The following is a 20,026-nucleotide window of genomic DNA, read 5'->3' on the forward strand; positions in this document are numbered from 1 at the left end:
GTTCATAAAGCACAGGAATTTTAAAAAACCAATCCCCGAAAGCATTTCTTTTTCTTTTTCTTTTTCCTCGTTTCCTTAAAAGTTTAATTTTATGAGGAACATCTGGGGTTTTTTTTACGTTTTAGGTGGTTTTTTTTGTTTATGCTATAAAATAAAAACTTCTGCTACTAATTGTTCTTAATTTAATAGGGTGTCCATTCTTAAGGGGCAATCTTGCCATTGTGCATCCATGGATAAACCCCATTTACTTGCCATAAAGGCGAAAGTCACTGTACAATTACTTATATTTAAGTTCCATTCATTTCTGTGGTATATAGGCATATGCAGCTGGGTTGGAGTCATTTAAACTAATGGGTTATCTCCAGATGTGCAGTATAATTCTGCACATGTTTACTCAGATTCAAATCCCAATATGTGTGTAGAATGAGACTTACTCCCAGGTAAATGTGTATAGGATAGAAAGCTGCCTATGATACTCCAACAATGCTTCCCTCCAGCCAATAATTTTTAATCTGAGTAGAATTCTCCCTTCTCTTCTGGCCACAGTTCTGGTCCAACGGGGCGAGGTAGACTGCCCATTGACTTAACAAATCCAAACGGCCAGATTTTGGTTGTCTCTGTAGAAATAACCAGCAGCTCACTACTATATCACTACTATATCACCCATATGTGTACAAATGAGAAGGTGCATGGCAGAGTTTTTTCTGAAATATAATGTTTGTGCCATTGTTTTAGTGCACTTAATTTGTCGTTAACCAGATAAACAGAAGGCAGAAAGTCAGAAGAGGTGCTTTTTGTCCTCTTTATTTTACTGAGATAGCTTCAGCTTTTAATAATTTTTGTGTACATATTAGACATATAATATACATGCACGCACACACACACGCGCGCACACACACGTTTCAGTTTATTATTTTCTGCTTATTTAACTGAAGCCTGCTTTGAATTAGAAAAAAAAGTTGGCAAGCAGCTAGTCCATATGGTCTAATTACTTTTGGTATTTTGGAAGGGGAAAAAATGAAAGCCTTATGTGAGAAATTAAATTGAAAAGTGGATCTTATTTAGGCATTCCTTGTAAATTTTTAAAATATGTTTATTATACATATATCCTACTTTCTTTAGTCTTTTGCCCTTCTCAAATTTATCCCCCACCAGCAGGAGTTCGTGGAAATTTATCAAATTATGTAAGCCACAGAGGTTGATCTTCAGGATTCCTGTTCACACAGGGAAATTCCCATTCTACAAAGAGTCTCACACATAGCTTGTTCTTGGCTTTGTTTGTTTCAGACTGGTCTGTGTTTCCTAAACCTGGTAGTTCAGGCACAGTTCTTTTCTGAATTACAGCTGAAGGCACACTTCACTCTTTTACACCACAAAAGTATAAGGCAGTGTGAATAAGCCATCATTAGAGGAGTCCAACCTTTGTTCTTCATGGGTATACCTAAAAAAAGCAGTGACTCGTGGAGAGATGCCATGAGTGTGTGTTGGTACCTACATTCATGAATAAACAGAGCTGCAGAGATGGGATTCCCACCCCCACCTCCAGAACCAGGATAAAATGGTCCCTTTTTTCTGGGAAATATTTATTTATTTAGGAGTATTTATACCCTATCTACTAACCAACATTATAAATAGGTAGAGCACTGCAATTTCCTCCATATTAAAAATGTATTTATTTGCACATTAGCAAACCCATTTTTAAAAGGGGAAAAAAATAGCTCGCAAGTCCAAGCAATAGGGGTCTCAGCCACCTGTGTTCCAGCCAAGGCTTCGCCCATCTACTATTCAGAGCTGGCTAGCTTGCGGCAGCTGAGGGAAAATGGTGCTTGCTTCTGCTCATGCTGTTTTTGCTGTAAGAATGAATGAATCTTTATTTGTGTCAGCCATCGGCCATAGCAATAAAACAACAATACGATATACAAAGAATAGAAATAAGAAGTCAATTATATAAAATACACTTTAGGGTTTTGAATCAATAGTCACATAGTGGATCTTATTCTAATTGCCCCAGCTAAAAACCTTGCAACCTTTGCTGACACCTGCTTAGTTTGATCCGCCAAGAGAAAGGACACTGTGGCAGTGGTTGGGCGACCTGGCATGGACAATAAAAGAGGGGTGATAACTTCATTCCTCAGGCATTGAGAGTTTTATTGCAAGGTGAAATCTTCCTTTGTTTCCAGGCTCATAATGGTAGTTTCCCTTCCTCCAACTACCTTCCTCTTCCATTTCCTCCCCCTCTGAGCTCCTATGACAAATGAGTGCTTTGCTGTCACTCAAAGAGGAGTTTATAATCTTCCTGCTTTTAAAAATGGTTGTATTTAAATGGGGGATAGACATTGTGGGCCACATGGTCAGCCCACAACCTGCATGTAGCCCTCATGGGGCTCCTCTGTGACATAATAATAATAATAATAATAATAATAATAATAATAATAATAGCAATGTTATTATTTGTACCTGCCCATCTGACTTGGTTGCCGCAGCCACCCTGGGCGGCTTCCAGCATATACAAAAACATAAATAAAACATTAAACATTAAAAACTTCCCTGCCTTCAGATATCTTCTAAAGGGTATATAGTTACTCATCTCCTTGACATCTGATGGAATACCATTCCATAGGGTGGGCTCCACCACTGAGAAGGTCCTCTGCCTGGTTCCCTGTAACCTCACTTCTCGTAGTGAGGGAACTGCCAGAAGGCCCTTGGAGGTGGACCTCAGTGTCCAGACTGGACGATGGGGGTGAAGATGCTCCTTCAGGTATACATCAAATATTTGGCACCACATATTTTGGTACCTCTAGCAACTTTGCTGCCACCACTGCCAAATAGGGCTAAACCTCCCCTCCCCACATTCAAGCTTACCACATAGCCCAGGCACCAGACAGCGCTGCCTCTAGCCATGCCCATTGGTTTGTGGCTCCCAAATACTCATCCACTGGCTGTACATGACTCTCAGGGCAAAAAGTTTCCCATCCGTCTTATATGACTGTGTCTAAAGCTTTAATAGCTCTTTACCTGTTTCCCCTAATAGTTTGATGTTGCAATTGTATTTAAACTATATATTTAAAAGTACACAACAAGATTTGACAAAGAGGTGAATGCTAAATGGAGAAAACTGGAACAGGTTGTCAACAGCGACATCTGGATTCTCCATAAAAACTGAGTGGATGAATGATGCCAGACTACACAGCAGGGTGGTTCCTTTAGAGTAAATGAAATGCACATGTACACGGGCAGCTGGACGTGATATAGATGCACAATATCCCACATATGTTGGGACAGCCTTTAATGTGGATACCATATTTAGCAACTTAATCTGCCTGTTGTTCTTTCTGAATTCAGCTGTATGCTCCTTCATTATTCAGAGTAATGTGGAACTTGCTTCCAATTCGATTGACTTGTACAGAGGCATCCCAGACTACTATTCCAGTAGCAAGCTGAAGGAGGCAGTATTTCTTATGTCTCATGTCTGGACAGACACTGGTTTCCTACAACAAACCTGGTGGTAGAAACCATCTGTACTCTGGAACAAATTGTAACAGTTCTTTCTAAGATGTCCTTACCCTAGGAAAACCAGCTGGTGTAGACCTTCCCTATACTTATGGTTGGCTCATTACCTATTTGTTTGGCCGGTTGGTGGGTCCCGTTGAATAATTTCTGAGCATAGAATTTCTGCTGATTCTAGTTATGCACCCCTCTGAAGACGGATAACAATAATCCAAGTGCACTGGATGCTACAGTAGAAGTTTAGCAGCAAACCTAGTCAGTTTAGTTAGGCCAGGTGATCTGTGTATTATTAATTTTTAAATGAATTTTATTAGGGTTTATAAAGAGCAATACAAAGATTATTGTCAAAGATCTATTTTTGTCCAAACTAAAACGTGAATTCAGAGACTAAAAAGAGAAAGAGAAGAGGAAAAAGAAAAAGGAAGGGGAAAAAGAGAAAGTGAGAATAAAAGAGAGGGAGAGAGAGAGAGAATGTGTGTGAGAGACCGGGGAGAATTTTATATATACAGTTGTACCTTGGTTGTCAAACATAATTCGTTCCGGAAATCCGTTTGACTTTTGAAATGTTCAAAAACCAAGGCATGGCTTCCGTTTGGCTGCAGGAGCTTCCGAAAAACGTTGGAAAACGGGAACACTTACTTCTGGGTTTTTGGCATTTGGGGAGCCAAAAACATATGAGTATCAATGCATTTGATACTCATTTGAGAACCATGCATTTGAGAACCAAGGTACGACTGTAGTGGACAAAGAATCAGAAGTTCCTTAGCTTTTCTCAATCTGTATACAAATCTAAAGCAGGAGGGTGTCCTCTCTTATTCAAAGTTCTGGGTTCTGTTTTCTGGAGCCTAAGATGTAGCAAGCACTGACGAGGCAAGGACAGAGTTAACAGGGACATGTTTCCTTTGTCTGTCTCTCAACAGAGGTCATCATACAAGGCGACCAAAGTAGTTTCTGTGCCAAAACCAGGCCTAAACCCCGATTGAAATAGATTCAGAAAATCAGTTTATTCCAAAAGTGCTTGGATCTGGTCTGGGACCACTGGCTCCAGAACCTTGCCCAGGAGAGGGAGATTTGCAGCTGGCCGGTGGTTAGTTAGGTTTTCCAAATCCAGGGAAGGTTTCTTAAGGAGTGGTTTTACCACTGCCTCCTTCAAACAGGCAGGGACCACCCCCCTTTCGTAAAGAGGCATTGATAACCTCCCTGGCCCAGCCAGCTGTTCCCTGCATATCAGACTAAATTTTGGCAGAATCGGGGTGGGTGGGGGAGGTAACACAATTGTATATATTCAGCATTCTGTTAACACTATTTTCTATGTGTTCCTATCTTGTCTGTCTTAGTTATGGAGATAAAACTTACCTAGTTTTATTTTCCATTGTTTTATAACAAATTAATTTTTAGAAACAATCATTTCACATTAGTCACAGCTCGAGTCTTTCTTCTTTCCAGTCAGAGATGCATGAATTCTCTTGTTAAACAAAAGGTGAATGATTCCATGTGTAATTTGAAAAAGGAGGGGGAAAAAACAATAGTTAATACCAGAAATGCAAAAAAGAAAAGAAAAAAGTACCAGCAAATTTTGATTTCTGTGTCTCATTTTCCCTTTCATTTAAAAAATGTTAATTTAAGACAGAATCCCTTGAAAACTTCACCTGTGCCTCATTGAAATTTAAATGCGACATGGAGTTCTGCCATACCCTTTGGGGCAAACAAAGATGGTTAAGAATGTTGTGAATATTCGAGTAAAACAGTGTGTACTGCTATTAGAATACTTACAAATGAAATTGAAGAGAATAGGTGCCTGTTCACACTGACCCTGTCAGCCTCTGCTGCCACTTCACACTTTTCCTGAACCAGGGACCCATTTGCTTAATTTGGGACAGAGTAAGTCACTTGCTGTAGGGATGCAGGTGAGTAGGGACGTGGGTGGCGCTGTGGTCTAAACCACTGAGCCTCTTGGGCTTACCGATCAGAAGGACGATGGTTTAAGTCCCCGCGATGGGGTGAGCTCTCGTTTCTCTGACCCAGCTCCTGCCAACCTAGCAGTTTGAAAGCGCGCCAAAAAGTGCAAGTAGATAAATAGGTACCGTTCCGCCGGGGAAGGTAAACAGTGTTTCCGTGCGCTGCTCTGGTTCGCTAGAAGTGGCTTAGTCATGCTGGCCACATGACCTGGAAAAACTCTGAGGACAAACGCCAGCTCCCTCGGCCTGTAAAGGGAGATGAGCTCCGCAACCGCAGAGTCGTCTGCGGCTGGACTTCCTGTCAGGGGTCCTTTACCTTTACCTTTACCCTTAAGTCACTTGCTAGACACCCCAGAGACCCCAGCAGAATATCTTCTCGTGAGAAAAGGAGCTAGGACTGCTGGCCAACACGGTTAACTTTTTCTGCAGTCACTCTGCACTTGACCTGGAGGCATCAACACCTGGAGGTGGGAGGGGGGCTTTCTCCTCCTTCTGCTTTCTCTTTCTCCTTTGTGGAGTTTAGGGAAATAACTTTTATTAGGCCAACCAACATGTCACCCAGTAGTGTGTAAGGTTTCAACTTGCCCTGGTGCTCAGTAGTAGAGCACTCTTTGCATAATGAAGAACCGAAGCTTAATCCCCAGTGGGAAGAGGTAGGGCTGGGAGACACTCCTGCCTAATTCCTGAAGGGCTGCTTCCAATCAGTGTGGGAGGTTCTGAGCTAGATGAATCCAAGGGTCTGACTTGCTATAAGGCATGTTTGTGAAAATGTACTATTATCAGTACATTTTATCAGTACATCAGGGACGCAGGTGGTGCTGTGGGTAAAAGCCTCAGTGCCTAGGGCTTGCCGATCGAAAGATTGGCGGTTCGAATCCCCGCGGCGGGGTGTGCTCCCGTCGTTCGGTCCCAGCGCCTGCCAAGCTAGCAGTTCGAAAGCACCTCTGGGTGCAAGTAGATAAATAGGGACCGCTTACCGGCGGGAAGGTAAACGGCGTTCCGTGTGCGGCTCTGGCTCGCCAGAACAGCGATGTCACGCTGGCCATGTGACCCGGAAGTGTCTTCGGACAGCGCTGGCCCCCGGCCTCTTAAGTGAGATGGGCGCACAACCCTAGAGTCTGTCAAGACTGGCCCGTACGGGCAGGGGTACCTTTACCTTTACTATTATCAGTACTGGCCCACCCATCAAACAACGAGAGGTGACTGCCTCAGATGGCAGGATCCACAGGGGCAGCAGATCCTGATGTCCCCCCCACTCCTCCCCCCAAATTCCCTTGTTCCTGATGTAGATTGTCACTCAACCCTTCCTCCCTGGCTATGGCGGGGCAGCGGGAGGTGCCAGAATGTCTTGGCGTCCCTGATTAATATTGTTTGTTCACTAAGTTTCTGAATCATTTTAGGGCTTCCTTTTGAATTATTGCTTGTTGACACTTTCAGGACAAATAACAATATTCCGCAGCTATCTGTAGCCAAATATTACTCTGATGTTATTGAACTTGGTTCAGTAGATTGTTAGGGAAGTTCTTCCATGCCAGCCCCATTAGACGAATAGGAGCTGTGCAAAAGGCTGGTTTATAACTCGTTTCTTTCAGTGAGATGCAGAGAATCATGACCAATATATTTAGAACCAGGGTAACTGGAAATAATATGATGGAGTGTGCAGGATTGAAACAATTTTATTTCATCCGCATAATAGGATGATGACAACAATAAATGTGTCTTAGTTTAATGTGAAAGCCTTAGTTTAACGTGCAATTTATTGATGAGCTATAGACCACTACAAGAATACGTTGTTTGATAAACTGAAAGAAGGGATTCACCAGAACAGTCTTTATAAGGCATTTTTTTCCAATTTTGGGACAATTACAGCAATGTCTTCCTCTTATATAGAATAGATGGTGTATTGTCCAGATTACAGAATATCTACATTCTACGAGTAATGTAGGAAGTTGAAAGCTAAGGTTGCAATCCTGTGCATACTTTTCTGAGATTATCTTTAGCAGGGGTTGCTTCTGCATGTATATGTGCCAGATCAAGCTCTAAGGGTGTTTTGTTGTTTATATTTTGCTCACCAATTTATGTAAGGGAGCATTCTTACATTACTGTCAGTGGCTTGTTTAACTTACATGAATGAAGGCAGGTATAGATTCTTTTTTTAAAAAAAATAATATTTATTCCAATTTTCACAAATACAGGAAAAAAAGTTGGAAAAGATAAAATACAGTAGAATAAAAAGAAAAAAGCCAAAATAAAAATTTAATATAGGTATAGGTATAGATTCTTTATTACACTTACAGTTATCTGCAATTAAACTAGAAAAAATAATACTTCATGTTCTTGGGCCAATTTATGGAAACAAAATAGTGAAATTCTTGACTCTACTTTTCTGAGAAATGAGACCACAACCAGATTCCATCTGCACCTTTCCCCCCCTGTGTTCATGCCCTGTTCATTTCTGCAACTGTTAAAGTCATTTGAGGGGCGTAAACCCTCAATTTCCATGTCAATTAAAGATCAAATCCACAGAAAGCACAATAGCCATGTAAAGTAAATTACATGTACAAATGTGGTGCGTCCCATTTAAATAGCACCATTTGAATGACACTGGCCCTTTTTAAAGCAGAAGTTGAATAAAACAAGAAACTGATAAATAATTAGTCTGAAATTCGTTTGTCCACTTTTTTTTAGTCTCGCTTATTTCTGTTATTATGGTAGCAGAAATGAATACTTCAGAGAAAACTAAAGTGCTAATTATAGCTAAAGAGGTCATTTATAAGAGGTTAAATTGGTTTAATTAGAATTTATTTGAAGGTTACATAGGAGTACAAAGAGATGTTAAGGGGTTAACCCATAAGAGATTATATTGTAGTCAGTGTTCTGTTAAAGTTTGAATTAATTTTTCCCATGGGTTTTTCACATTCTAATTTTCAACTAAATGAGACATCTGTTTCAGAAAAGGAAAATTTGCTATGGTTGTCATAGCAACTATCATTCTGTAGGAAAATTATTCCAATGGTTACTTTACAGCAGAGAGGCAGACATTCGGTACATAAAGCAGCATCCAAGAGCTAGCAGAAATTCAGTCCTTTTGTATTTGACCTGTAAAAGTTGTTCATACATTTTAACATAAGGTTAATTAGGCTGTAAACAATTTTTTTTGCCATTCAGTTCTTCTCCTTGGAGCCTTGTGTGTAGGAAAACCTTTTCTGTCACAGCATTAACAACATTCAGTTTATATGGGATACAGAATACTGAAAGAGATTTGTTCTCTTTTGGAAAGGAAATCTGTCAGAATACAGTGCTTTGCCATGAATACTTTTGTTTCTTTAGTGAAATGCATGGCCATTTAGATACATTAAGTAGATTAACGTTCCAGAAATATGTGAGGGAATGTTTTCCAGACATCTGGTTAAATTTTACTTCTTTTATTTAATCAAGTGAAAGTAAAATAAAAGTATAAAGTAAAATAAAAAGTTGTATGAGCCATGTTCTTTTTAAAACAATCACAGAGAAGATCCTAGAAGGGTACTCAAAACCTTAGTTCCAGATATTTCGTCAAATGCTCTAAATTAAGTGTGAATATCTTTTTTAAAATCAAGTTTCATTAAGAGTTTCTACATGAATACAATAACAGCCAAATTGGTCTAAAGAAGATAAACAGGAAACAAGCAAGAATAAGCAAAGGAAGGAAATAAAGAAGAAGAAAGAGAAGAGAAATAAGAGAAAACAAACACAAAGCCCTCCCTCACAATGATATCTTAACCTAGGGGTGAGCAAGGTTTATCATGCCGGGGCCAGATTGGTCCCGCGGAGATCCCTGCATGGGCCAGATTGCGCGTGTGCACCTGCAATTTTCAGCGCACCCGTGATTTTTGGCATCTGCATAGATGTGATTTTAGGTGTTGCAGAAGCGAGTCCCCACGCTGTGCCGATTTAGCCCAGCACACAAGCTCGGTTTGGGGGCGGCTCGGGGGACGGTCAAACGACCTCCGTGGGCTGCTTCCAGCCCATGGGCCTTAGGTTGCTGACTCCTGTCTTAACCCTTATTTCACACATCCTGTAGAAGAGTGAACCCTCCCAGCTCTCACCGAGGAGCTTCCCCCTCTTCCCCCAGCCTCCCACCCTGGGAGATCCTCTCTCCCTGCCCCTCACACAGGGCCCTTCATCTTCCGTTCATCACCTTCCTGTGTGTATCTTCATTAATCCAAGGTAGGAAACTTCAAAAAACAAAGCCTAAGTACAGATAGAATTAACAGAGAGAAAACAAGAATTAAAGATAATAGAAAAGCAAGATAAGAAGAGACAGGCGGGGGAGGAAAAGAGGGTCCTCCGATTCTCTGTCTGTCAATTATGTATGACAATTGTTCAGAGTATGCACTCCAGGATGACACCTAGCTTGTATTACTGTCCATTTTTTTCTCAATCTGCTAGGTGTTGTTTTCTCAATCTTCATGCCAGGCATCTTCATGCTCGCCTTTTTCCATACAAAAAGTACATAAGTACTTCAATTATTGTTGTCGTTAAGTGCCCAAAATAATCCCTCTCCAATCCACTGTGATGAATTTCTCCCCAAGGGTTCTAGCAAATCTTAATAGTGTAATAGTCCGTACTTATTTGCTTGTTGTGTCTTCATTAAACCATACTCAGTTCTATATATTCCAGTCCCATCATGCTTCATCCTGGTTTGAGGAAATAGGGGGAAATCCTTTTTCTTCCACGTCTTCCGTTCTTTTTCCAAATCAATTGCCAAGAGCTTAGAAGCTTTTTCTTCTCTGGTCACCTCAGTTTTTGCACTAGGCCCTTTCTCTCTGCCATCTCCAGTTGTCTCTTAATGTCTCTGATCGTTAATCCATTAATCTCTTCCGGCATCACAACAACATCCTTTGTCTGTTTAATGCCTCCAGGCTTTCCATGGAAATCTAAATTAGGGGTGAGGATCTTGTGGATCTTCAGATGTCACTGGACTCCAACTTCCATCAGCCCCAGCTAGCAGTCCTAAACCCACAAACATGGGAGTAAGCCCCATTCATAGAATCATAGAATCATAGAATCATAGAATCATAGAGCTGGAAGAGACCACAAGGGCCATCGAGTCCAACCCCCTGCCAAGCAGGAAACACCATCAGACCACTCCTGACATATGGTTGTCAAGCCTCTGCTTAAAGACCTCCAAAGAAGGAGACTCCACCACACTCCTTGGCAGCAAATTCCACTGTCAAACAGCTCTTACTGTCAGGAAGTTCTTCCTAATGTTTAGGTGGAATCTTCTTTCTTGTAGTTTGGATCCATTGCTCCATGTCCGCTTCTCTGGAGGAGCAGAAAATAACATTTCTCCCTCCTTTATGTGACATCCTTTTATATATTTGAACATGGCTATCATATCACCCCTTAACCTCCTCTTCTCCAGGCTAAACATGCCCAGCTCCCTTAGCCGTTCCTCATAAGGCATCGTTTCCAGGCCTTTGACCATTTTGGTTGCCCTCCTCTGGACACGTTCCAGTTTGTCAGTGTCCTTCTTGAACTGTGGTGCCCAGAACTGGACACAGTACTCCAGGTGAGGTCTGACCAGAGCAGAATACAGTGGCACTATTCCTTCCCTTGATCTAGATGCTATACTCCTATTGATGCAGCCCAGAATTGCATTGGCTTTTTTAGCTGCCGCGTCACACTGTTGGCTCATGTCAAGTTTGTGGGCAACCAAGACTCCTAGATCCTTTTCACATGTACTGCTCTCAAGCCAGGTGTCACCCATCTTGTATTTGTGCCTGTCATTTTTTTTGCCCAAGTGCAATACTTTACATTTCTCCCTGTTAAAGTTCATCTTGTTTGTTTTGGCCCAGTTCTCTAATCTGTCAAGGTCGTTTTGAAGTGTGATCCTGTCTTCTGGGGTGTTAGCCACCCCTCCCAGTTTGGTGTCATCTGCAAATTTGATCAGGATGCCCTTGAGTCCATCATCCAAGTCGTTGATAAAGATGTTGAATAAGACCCGGCCCAAGATAGAACCCTGTGGCAACCCACTAGTCACTCTTCTTTATGTCAGCAGGACGTGAGGCTTATCCACACTTACCTTTCCTGCATGCTTTCCAGGCATGAGCTGCACTTTAAAGCAGAATCGGAGCAAACAGCAATCTGTGAAAAACCAAATTGCTGTTTGTTGCAGTTCAGCATTAAGTAGCAGGTTTACACGGGTAAAGCCCTGGGGCAAAAAGAAAGTGTGTTTGGACATGGTGTTTTAAAGCATGGACCTTGTGAGTAGACACTTTATAGGATTGCAGTTTAAATCATCTTTAAATGGAGGGGGGGGGGTGTCATAGGATTATTCATAGAATCATAGATTTGTAGAGTTGGATGGGGAACCCAAGGGTCATCTAGTCCAACCCCCTGCAATGCAGAAATCTCAACTCAAGCACCCATGACAGGTGGCCACCCAACCTCTGTTTTAAAAGGAAGGAGAGCCCACCTACTCCTGAGGGAGACTGTCCCACCGTCAGAAAGCTCTTACTGTCAGAAAGTTCTTCCTGATGTTTGGTTGCAATCTCTTTTCTTGTAACAGTCTCCTTTTTTGTTACAGTGCACAAAGAACAATAGTTTCCTTCTTTACATTTTAAAGATTTTTTATAATGATTCACGAAAAGGTACCTCAATGCTCTACTCCTAGAATGGTTTTGAATGTGTGTCTGTTAGGCCTATGAAGTGTGTGGAGAGGTTTCTTTCCAGAGGCAAGAAAGAACATGAGGCTCGTGCGCCAGATCTTTTCTAGGGTTTCATCTTTCTAGCCAGATTTTGGTCTGGTTTGAGATTATCATAAGAGAGACAGAATAATGGCAAACCACTCGCCTTAGCGCTACCTTTGCATAAAAGAACAGCTTCAGCTTCCATAACTTGGCGGATCTTAATATATATTACAGTTCCAAGGGAAGAGAAGGATGGACATTTCTTGTCCCATAATAAGCTGATCATTTCTATTCATAAAGGAAAACACATTTTCTAAGAAGCAAAATGTGGGTTATGAATATTAGGACTAATGGAAGATATGATAGCCGTAGGATTTTGCATGTATTGCTTAGGACCGATGAAACCCTCAGTTTCAGTGGTGTGAAAAAATAGAGGTTATATTTATTCCCTTGTTATACTTTACTGTAACTATAGATTTCTCTAATATTTGACCTTTTCTATATGATAACTTTGTTATTCCTTATTCCATTTGTTTATCCAGTATCAGCTTTAAAAATGCACCAAAAACTCCAATGATATCTATAGATCTATCTATTTGTAATTGGGGGCACCTAGTCAAATATAGCATCTGATGATCCTGCAAGCAAACCCATATCACCATTTTCATCAGAAGATGCACCCAGGAAATTTAGTGGGGCTTAGATGAGCGCCGTCCACTGGAAATCCACTGGAAATCACTGGGAATCTGTTTGTACATTGCAAAGACATTCATTGACACAGTTCCCATAACTAATGGCAGGGAAAACAATAGAACAGCATGATTATATTTTCATTAAAAGCTCATTTTTTCAGATTTGTTGAAATATGTAATGAAAGTGAAGCTTTGTTTAGACAATTTTGAGGGAAGCCAATTTCAGGCTAAGGAATGGTCATAATTCCAGCCATACTTTGGTCACTGAGTACTGTAGCCTGGCAAAACAATCCACAAATGTTACTTGCTTGCAAAAATAAAAATGACCATTCTGCTCCTGGCTGCAAGTGGAGGGGTGGAGAACTGTGCCCATCCTGTAGCAGCCTATAGTGTTTCTATTCTGGGCATAGAGCAGGAATGGAATAGAACATCTTGTGATGGACAGACCCTGGGTCCACCTCAGTGGCATGCGGTCAGTGAACTAGTGGGACTAGGCTAATCCCCTAAATGTGGTTGAAACTAGCATGATCTGCCTCCATGACGTATTCTCAATTTCTCCAATGGAAGGGCTTGAGATTGAGTGACCTTGGATTGCTTCTCACCCCACCCTTGCCATTCTCCAATAGTCAAAAAACCACTTGAGAAGCCCCCTGACTTTCGAGTTATAGAGCCCGCCTTTTAATAGCTTTTAATAGGCCAGGTGTTGAGGCCGCCTGTTTCCTTTTGTACCCACTGGCCTGTTTGACCTGCCAGTCAGCTGGGGCATGTGTAAACGATTGAGCCTTCTGAGGGAGGTCAAGAGGCAATGGGCCATAGTCCTGTCTCAAGTTCAAAGTGAGTGGACACCATTTGTCCACTTCCTGGTGACCTGGCAACCAGTGGGATAGACCTGGAATCAGAAAGCGATTAGACTCTCAGTAGGAGAGGGACTAACTGTGTCTGTGTAGGCGGTTGGGGTTTTGAACTATCTGAGTGGGGTCAGGGAGGGAAACCCAGTTTTGGTTCCCTAAGCATTTGGAATCCTAGAATGGGTTGAGTGGATGTTGTACGGATAGCTAAGCAGTGCAATTTAAAAGTTTCTCTAAAAGGGTTCGTGTCTTTAAGTATTAATTACAGTGTAATTAATTAAATAAACAAAAAGTTTTGTTCCAGACATTCCTCCTCATGCTTTGACGCTCTGGGTGGAATGAGTGGACACTGGGCAGCCTTCGCTGAAATGCAACACCTTGCTGCTGGGAAATCTGAAATAGTCAATTGTAGACCTCTGCTGTGTAATACAGGATTTTTTAAATTATCTGTTAACACATCCAGAATATCAGTCACATTACCCAGCACCCATCTTAAGTCAGGGTGTCTGTCACACATCTCTCCTCTGCCAGCCAGATGACTCCCTTCTTGCTTTAAATATAAGGTTGGACTACTGTAATGTTAGAGCTTTGAAGTCCTGTATGCCATTTTAAATAATGAAATTTAATTTTTGCAAATTTCTTCAATGAGAGGACGTTAAAATATGGTTTTGGATGTGAGGCATTCAAATTTGCTATTATGTTTGTGATTAGACATTTAGCTTGGTAAGTCTACGTTGGATGAAGAAACACATAAAGTGCTTTTGGAAAACCAAAGGATTTTAATTTTACCTTCTGAAAATGTCAGGTAATGCTAAATAATAAAAATAAATATTAATATTAATATAACTGCATGTACTTGAAGTCATTTTTAATTATTTCCATGCAATTTTACAAAGCAAAACTAAATTAGATTAATTTAATTAAAATATCTTTTGAATTTCCAAGTCTTGTTTCAAATTTTTAGCACCCACCATTTTTTGTAATTTGAAAGTTGAAAAAATCAGCACACGCCTTTCATCATGCCTTAGTCTACATGGAAACAGTGGTGGACTTTAAAATTTCAATGGTGCCCTGTGCAAGGCCAAAATCTGGTGCCACCTCTCACCTTCTTTTCTACTTAATTCAATATGTTATAGTTGCAAATCCCTGCAGCAACCCAGTGCAGCAGAACCAGTAGCTCTGGCCAAAATCCACCTCTGATGGAAACCTGTTTGGGGGGTTTCCCATGCAAGAGGAATAAGGAACTCACATCAATTCAGGAATCTCATACCATTCTGCTCACACAAGTAGACTTCTACAGTCTGTGTAGTGCAAGGCAACTGCTGACTTACTGTGAGAACCAGCCATCATTGTGTCTATCTGAAATGTTTTGTGTGCAACCAAAAAGAAAAGCAGCCACTATCTAATATATTCCTTTTTTAAAAAGTTCTGGGCTGTATGATTGTGTATTGTTGCTGCCACTATAGAAGGAGAAAATTAAGGGGAAAGGTGATAATTGAAAATCTGGAATTGAGAGGATGACAGGATAGTATACACCTATTCATGCGTAAGGAGAAACAACCTCTGTCCAAGTTCTCTATAGAGCTGACAACTTTTGAATTGTCTTTCACAAAGACCTAGTTTCATTGAAAAGAATGTAATGTACTACACTCATGAATGTAAAGGTAGTATATATTGCATTTTATGTTGCTATATTCACACATCCCCAGTATGGATTGACTGGGTGGGTCCTTGGAGTGCCTGTGCCTCAGTGCAGGAGGGAGTCATAGCCTTCAAAGCAGTGGTGGGGTGGCCCCTTTTTAAGAAGTCCTCCCTGGACCTTTAGTTGTACTGGCCTGTTGCATATATTCCTTTCCTGGTTAAGGTGATTGAAGGGTTGGTATCTAGTCAGCTTCAGACATACCTGGATGAAAATGATTGTATAAACAGTTTCAGTCTGACTTCAGTCTTGAATTCTCTACTGAAACACTCTTGGTTGCTCTTGATTAATAACCTTTATTGGGAGAGAGAGATGGGTGGCGTGGGAGGGGAGAAGTGCTGTTCTGTTGTTTCTCCTAGAGATCTCAGCAGCTTTTGATACCATTTGCTTTGGAGCAGCGCAGGTTCGGAGTTGGACCACCCGTCCTCGCTACAGGTCCACTCCTAGAAAGTGGCATTGGGGAACTTTGGCTTGACCCCATGGCATTTGTGCTGTGGAATCCCACGAGGATCCACCTTGTTCCCCATGCTATTCAACATCTATGAAAGCTGCTGGAAAGAGTCATTCAGGGATTTGGCACAGGATGTCTTTCTCTCCATTCCATTGGAATTGGGGGAGGCTGTGCAAAGTGCTGGACTAGTTTCTGGAGACAGGCATTGGCTAGATGCGGGTCATTAAGCTGAGACTGAATCCTGATAATACAGGTAACTCATAATGTCTGGGAATTGGAGATATTTCCCCTGATGAAGCAGATGTGTAGCTTAGGGGTGCTCATTGACCCGCTGCTATCACTGAAGGCCCATTGGTGAGGAATGCCTGTGCCCAACTCCACCAGTCATGGTCATTCCTGGGCAAGGATAGCCTGACTTCAGTACTCCATGCTCCAGCAGTGTCACACTGGAGTATTGCAGTGTGCCCTATATGGGGCTAGTCATGGAGATGGTCTGGCTGTTATGCTATGTAGTGAAAGGGATCATCTAATAATGATTCTTAAACCACTACACTGACTGCTAGGGCCAATTCAGGGTGTTAGTACTGGTATATAAAGCCCTAAATATCATGGGGCCCATATATTTTAGGGCGTGCCACTCCAGTATCTGCCAACCCATGCTCTGAGATGTGCACGAGAAGCCCTGCAAATTTTGATCCATTGACAGCCTGCTAAGCGGTAATACAAGATACGGAGTCTTACCTGTGGCAGCACCTCATTTGTGGAATTCCCTCCTGATGCAGCTGTGATTTTGAGCCTCAAACCTAGTTTTCCATTTGCTTATGAGTTCATTTCATTGTTACAGATTGATGCTGGTATGCAGCTGTGTGTGTTTGTAATTGGTTGTATTTTGCATGATTTATTGAAATTTTTGCAGGAGGGATGGTGGTCTAGAAGTGAAAATGGAAATAAGTAAATATTGGTGAGCATATTTCCTATCTTAACTTAATAATTTATGAGCTTTTCTATTGCTAGTTACTGGCGTGGGACAGGGGTTGGACATGCACCATAGGCCATAAAGGCAATGGCTGTTTACAATAGCATAAAGAGCACCATGGAGTGTTAAGGAGATATGTTGTTGTTGTTTAGTTGTTTAGTCGTGCCCGACTCTTCGTGACCCCCTGGACCAGAGCATGCCAGGCACTCCTGTCTTCCACTGCCACCCGCAGTTTGGTCAGATTCATGTTTGTAGTTTCGAGAACACAGTCCAACCATCTCGTCCTCTGTCGTCCCTTTCTCCTTGTGCCCTCCATCTTTCCCAACATCAGGGTATTTTCCAGTGAGTCTTCTCTTCTCATGAGGTGGCCAAAGTATTGGAGCCTCTGCTTCACGATCTGTCCTTCCAGTGAGCACTCAGGGCTGATTTCCTTCAGAATGGATAGGTTTGATCTTCTTGAAGTCCATGGGACTCTCAAGAGTCTCCTCCAGCACCATAATTCAAAAGCATCAATTCTTCAGCGACCAGCCTTCTTTATGGTCCAGCTCTCACTTCCATACATCATGACTGGGAAAACCATGGCTTTAACTATACACATGGGATCAGTTCCAGGTGTACTTGTATGGAGACAAAATGATGCTTAGGAAATGAGAGCCAATATATGCATATTGACTTCTCTCCCTGATGTTGGCAAAAAAAGAGGAAGCCTGTTAGATTATCTTTCTGTCTGTAAAATAGGATCATGCACTAATATTAACCCTATATGTATTGCATATGCCAGTCTCTTCCCCATCTGTAGTAGAATTTAGTTAGAACCTTTGAGGACTGGAAACAGGAGTAGGGAGGGATGGTTTTCACATCTGTCTTCAGTAAAACCTTGTAGTTCTGATAGTCATGGAATATCGAACTTTAACATTAAGGACTTCCAAGTGAACAAGCAATACTACAAAGACTATAAAGGGGGTGACATGATCAGAGAGAGAATATGTGTTCTCAAAAGAGGGGAGAAGCATTCTGGAGCATTTCTGCCATTTCTTTTCTACCAGTAACTTGGAACTTATTCTCTCAAATAAAATTTATTCTATATTCAGGCTAGTTTGCATTTATAATAGCTCCTGGAATGCAGTATTCTGCAAACATTCCAAAATACACACACACACACCCAAAGGAAATATGAAAAAAGCTTCAGAAAGATTGCAGACAACACGTTAATTTCTGAAAGCACTAGCAATTCATCAGTAGTGGAAGAAGATAAATTGCAGCTTCAGGGCCACTTCCTTTTGTCTTTGCCATGCAGTATACAAAGAATAGTTCAGAGCATTTCTTGAAAGAATTCTCTGTCTTTTGTTGATGTAGCAAGGAAGTAATGTAAAGCCTTCTCCAAAGTAACATCTGTAAAAGAAGTGTGGTTGATGTGCCTATATTGCTAAGCACTAACATTGCAATTATCATAAAACTTATTAAATTATAACAGTCTGTTGTTTGTTGTTCCTTCTGTAAGGGATATAGCAAAAGCCCCATTCAGCAGAAAGATGAAAACCCACAAACATATTCAAGAGTATCAACCCCACACTCCATTACTTGTAGTATTGCCAGGAAGCAATTCTTTGCCACTGTAGTGATAAATTTTAATTACTGAGATTGCCATCCCTTTAACTTCCTTACATAATGAACACAGTTTAAAATAGTAACTTCAGAGTCAAATATTTGAATATGAAGGATTGGAATAGTAATAATTAGCATATCAAATGCCAGAATAAAACGTTATATACTAGTAATTGAGTAATTGGAAAGATTAGTTGTTAATTTCAAATTTTGGAAACCAGAGATTTAGTTTTTTGTTTTGTTTTTATCAGATTCTTCTTAGAACTGTCCCCCTCCCTTCAATAGGGACTTCAGTGCTGCTGACATTGCTGTTAATACACATCTCGATTTAGGCCTTTCGGACCATTAAAAATGGTTGGACATGCCATCTACAGGTGAAACTGCTATCTTAATTAAATACCATATCAACTGATGTATTTGTTTTAATAAGATAATTTAGCAGGTTAAGCAGGCATGGCCAATTAATTTATTAAAAACATTTAAGCTGTGGACAGAGTTGTGTATAATTTAATACACATTATTGTTTCCAGTACAGCTTTAATAATTGGCAAGGATCTTGCTTTTCTATATTGCTAAATAAAGTTTACATAATAGCAGTAAAATATGTTTTGATTTAGCACACATTTAATGTGACCCTGTGCAGGGAACAAATTATCCTGTGTTGTTGTTTGACTCATTAACAGGCTGATATTACAACAAGTTGCACATCCCTAATCTCCAGCTTAATGTTCATAAGGTTGGATGGCAACTGTTTAGCTGTGTATTACTTGAGGAGTTGCTGTAGGAGGGTTGTGTGTATGTTTCTTGAATAACTATAGAAAAGGCAAGTCGGGAAAGGTCAGTTTGTCACGTAATAGTGCTATGCCGTAGGATACGAAAACTTGAGTCCCTCCCAGTGCCTTCTTATATTTATTCCAGGGCTGTATTGCCTCAAGGATAATCCATCAAGGTCTGCAAACTGGCAGTGGGTGGAGCCAGAAACAAAAAAGCTAATCCAGCATAGACAGCGCTACTTCAATTTTCACCATGGCTACCTCACATTAGAATTCCCAGTTTATTCTTCAGTAAACTACATTGGGTTTGATTGGTTATTCTGAAGCAGGAATGGGAGGAGAAAATTTATTCAGTTTGCATGTAAAGGTGAATCTACCTACTATGCACTTTCTGAAATGATACACAACTAAAACACAGCCATCCTTTAAAATTTCTGCGTCTCTTAATTTTGCAGTGGCGTGCTCCATCCAAATGCAAAGTGCATATATGCTAAATTAAAGAGTGCATAAAATGCACATATCAATGAAAATAACATACAAAAATGTATTAGGTAACATTGCTTTGCAATAATGTGTGAAACAGGCAAAATTGCATATATCCCTGTATATTAGGATAATTTTGCACTAAAATGCAAAACAGTATAATATTTTAATACACTGAAATTGTAAATGTTTGTATGGATTACTCTGTGTTTAAATTTGGTTGGTAATTGAATTATTTTCATGAGTTTGGCTAAAGTTGGTCACATGGGAGGTATCTAGTGAAGGAGATTATGTAAAGCAAGATTACTGTATTTTAGAATTTAGCCGTGAACACTGCTAAGTTGAATAGAGTGTTGGGAG

At 40.8% G+C, this 20,026-nt stretch overlaps 1 protein-coding gene across 3 annotated transcripts in view; it reads left to right on the forward strand.

Annotated features, from left to right (window-relative positions):
• MPPED1 (metallophosphoesterase domain containing 1) overlaps nucleotides 1–20,026 on the forward strand; it is a 91,080-nt gene that overhangs the window by 58,135 nt on the left and 12,919 nt on the right. The gene's annotated exons all lie outside the window — the stretch shown is intronic.

This window comes from Podarcis tiliguerta, assembly GCF_965153285.1.
Source record: "Podarcis tiliguerta genome assembly, chromosome: 5".
NCBI lineage: Eukaryota > Metazoa > Chordata > Lepidosauria > Squamata > Lacertidae > Podarcis > Podarcis tiliguerta.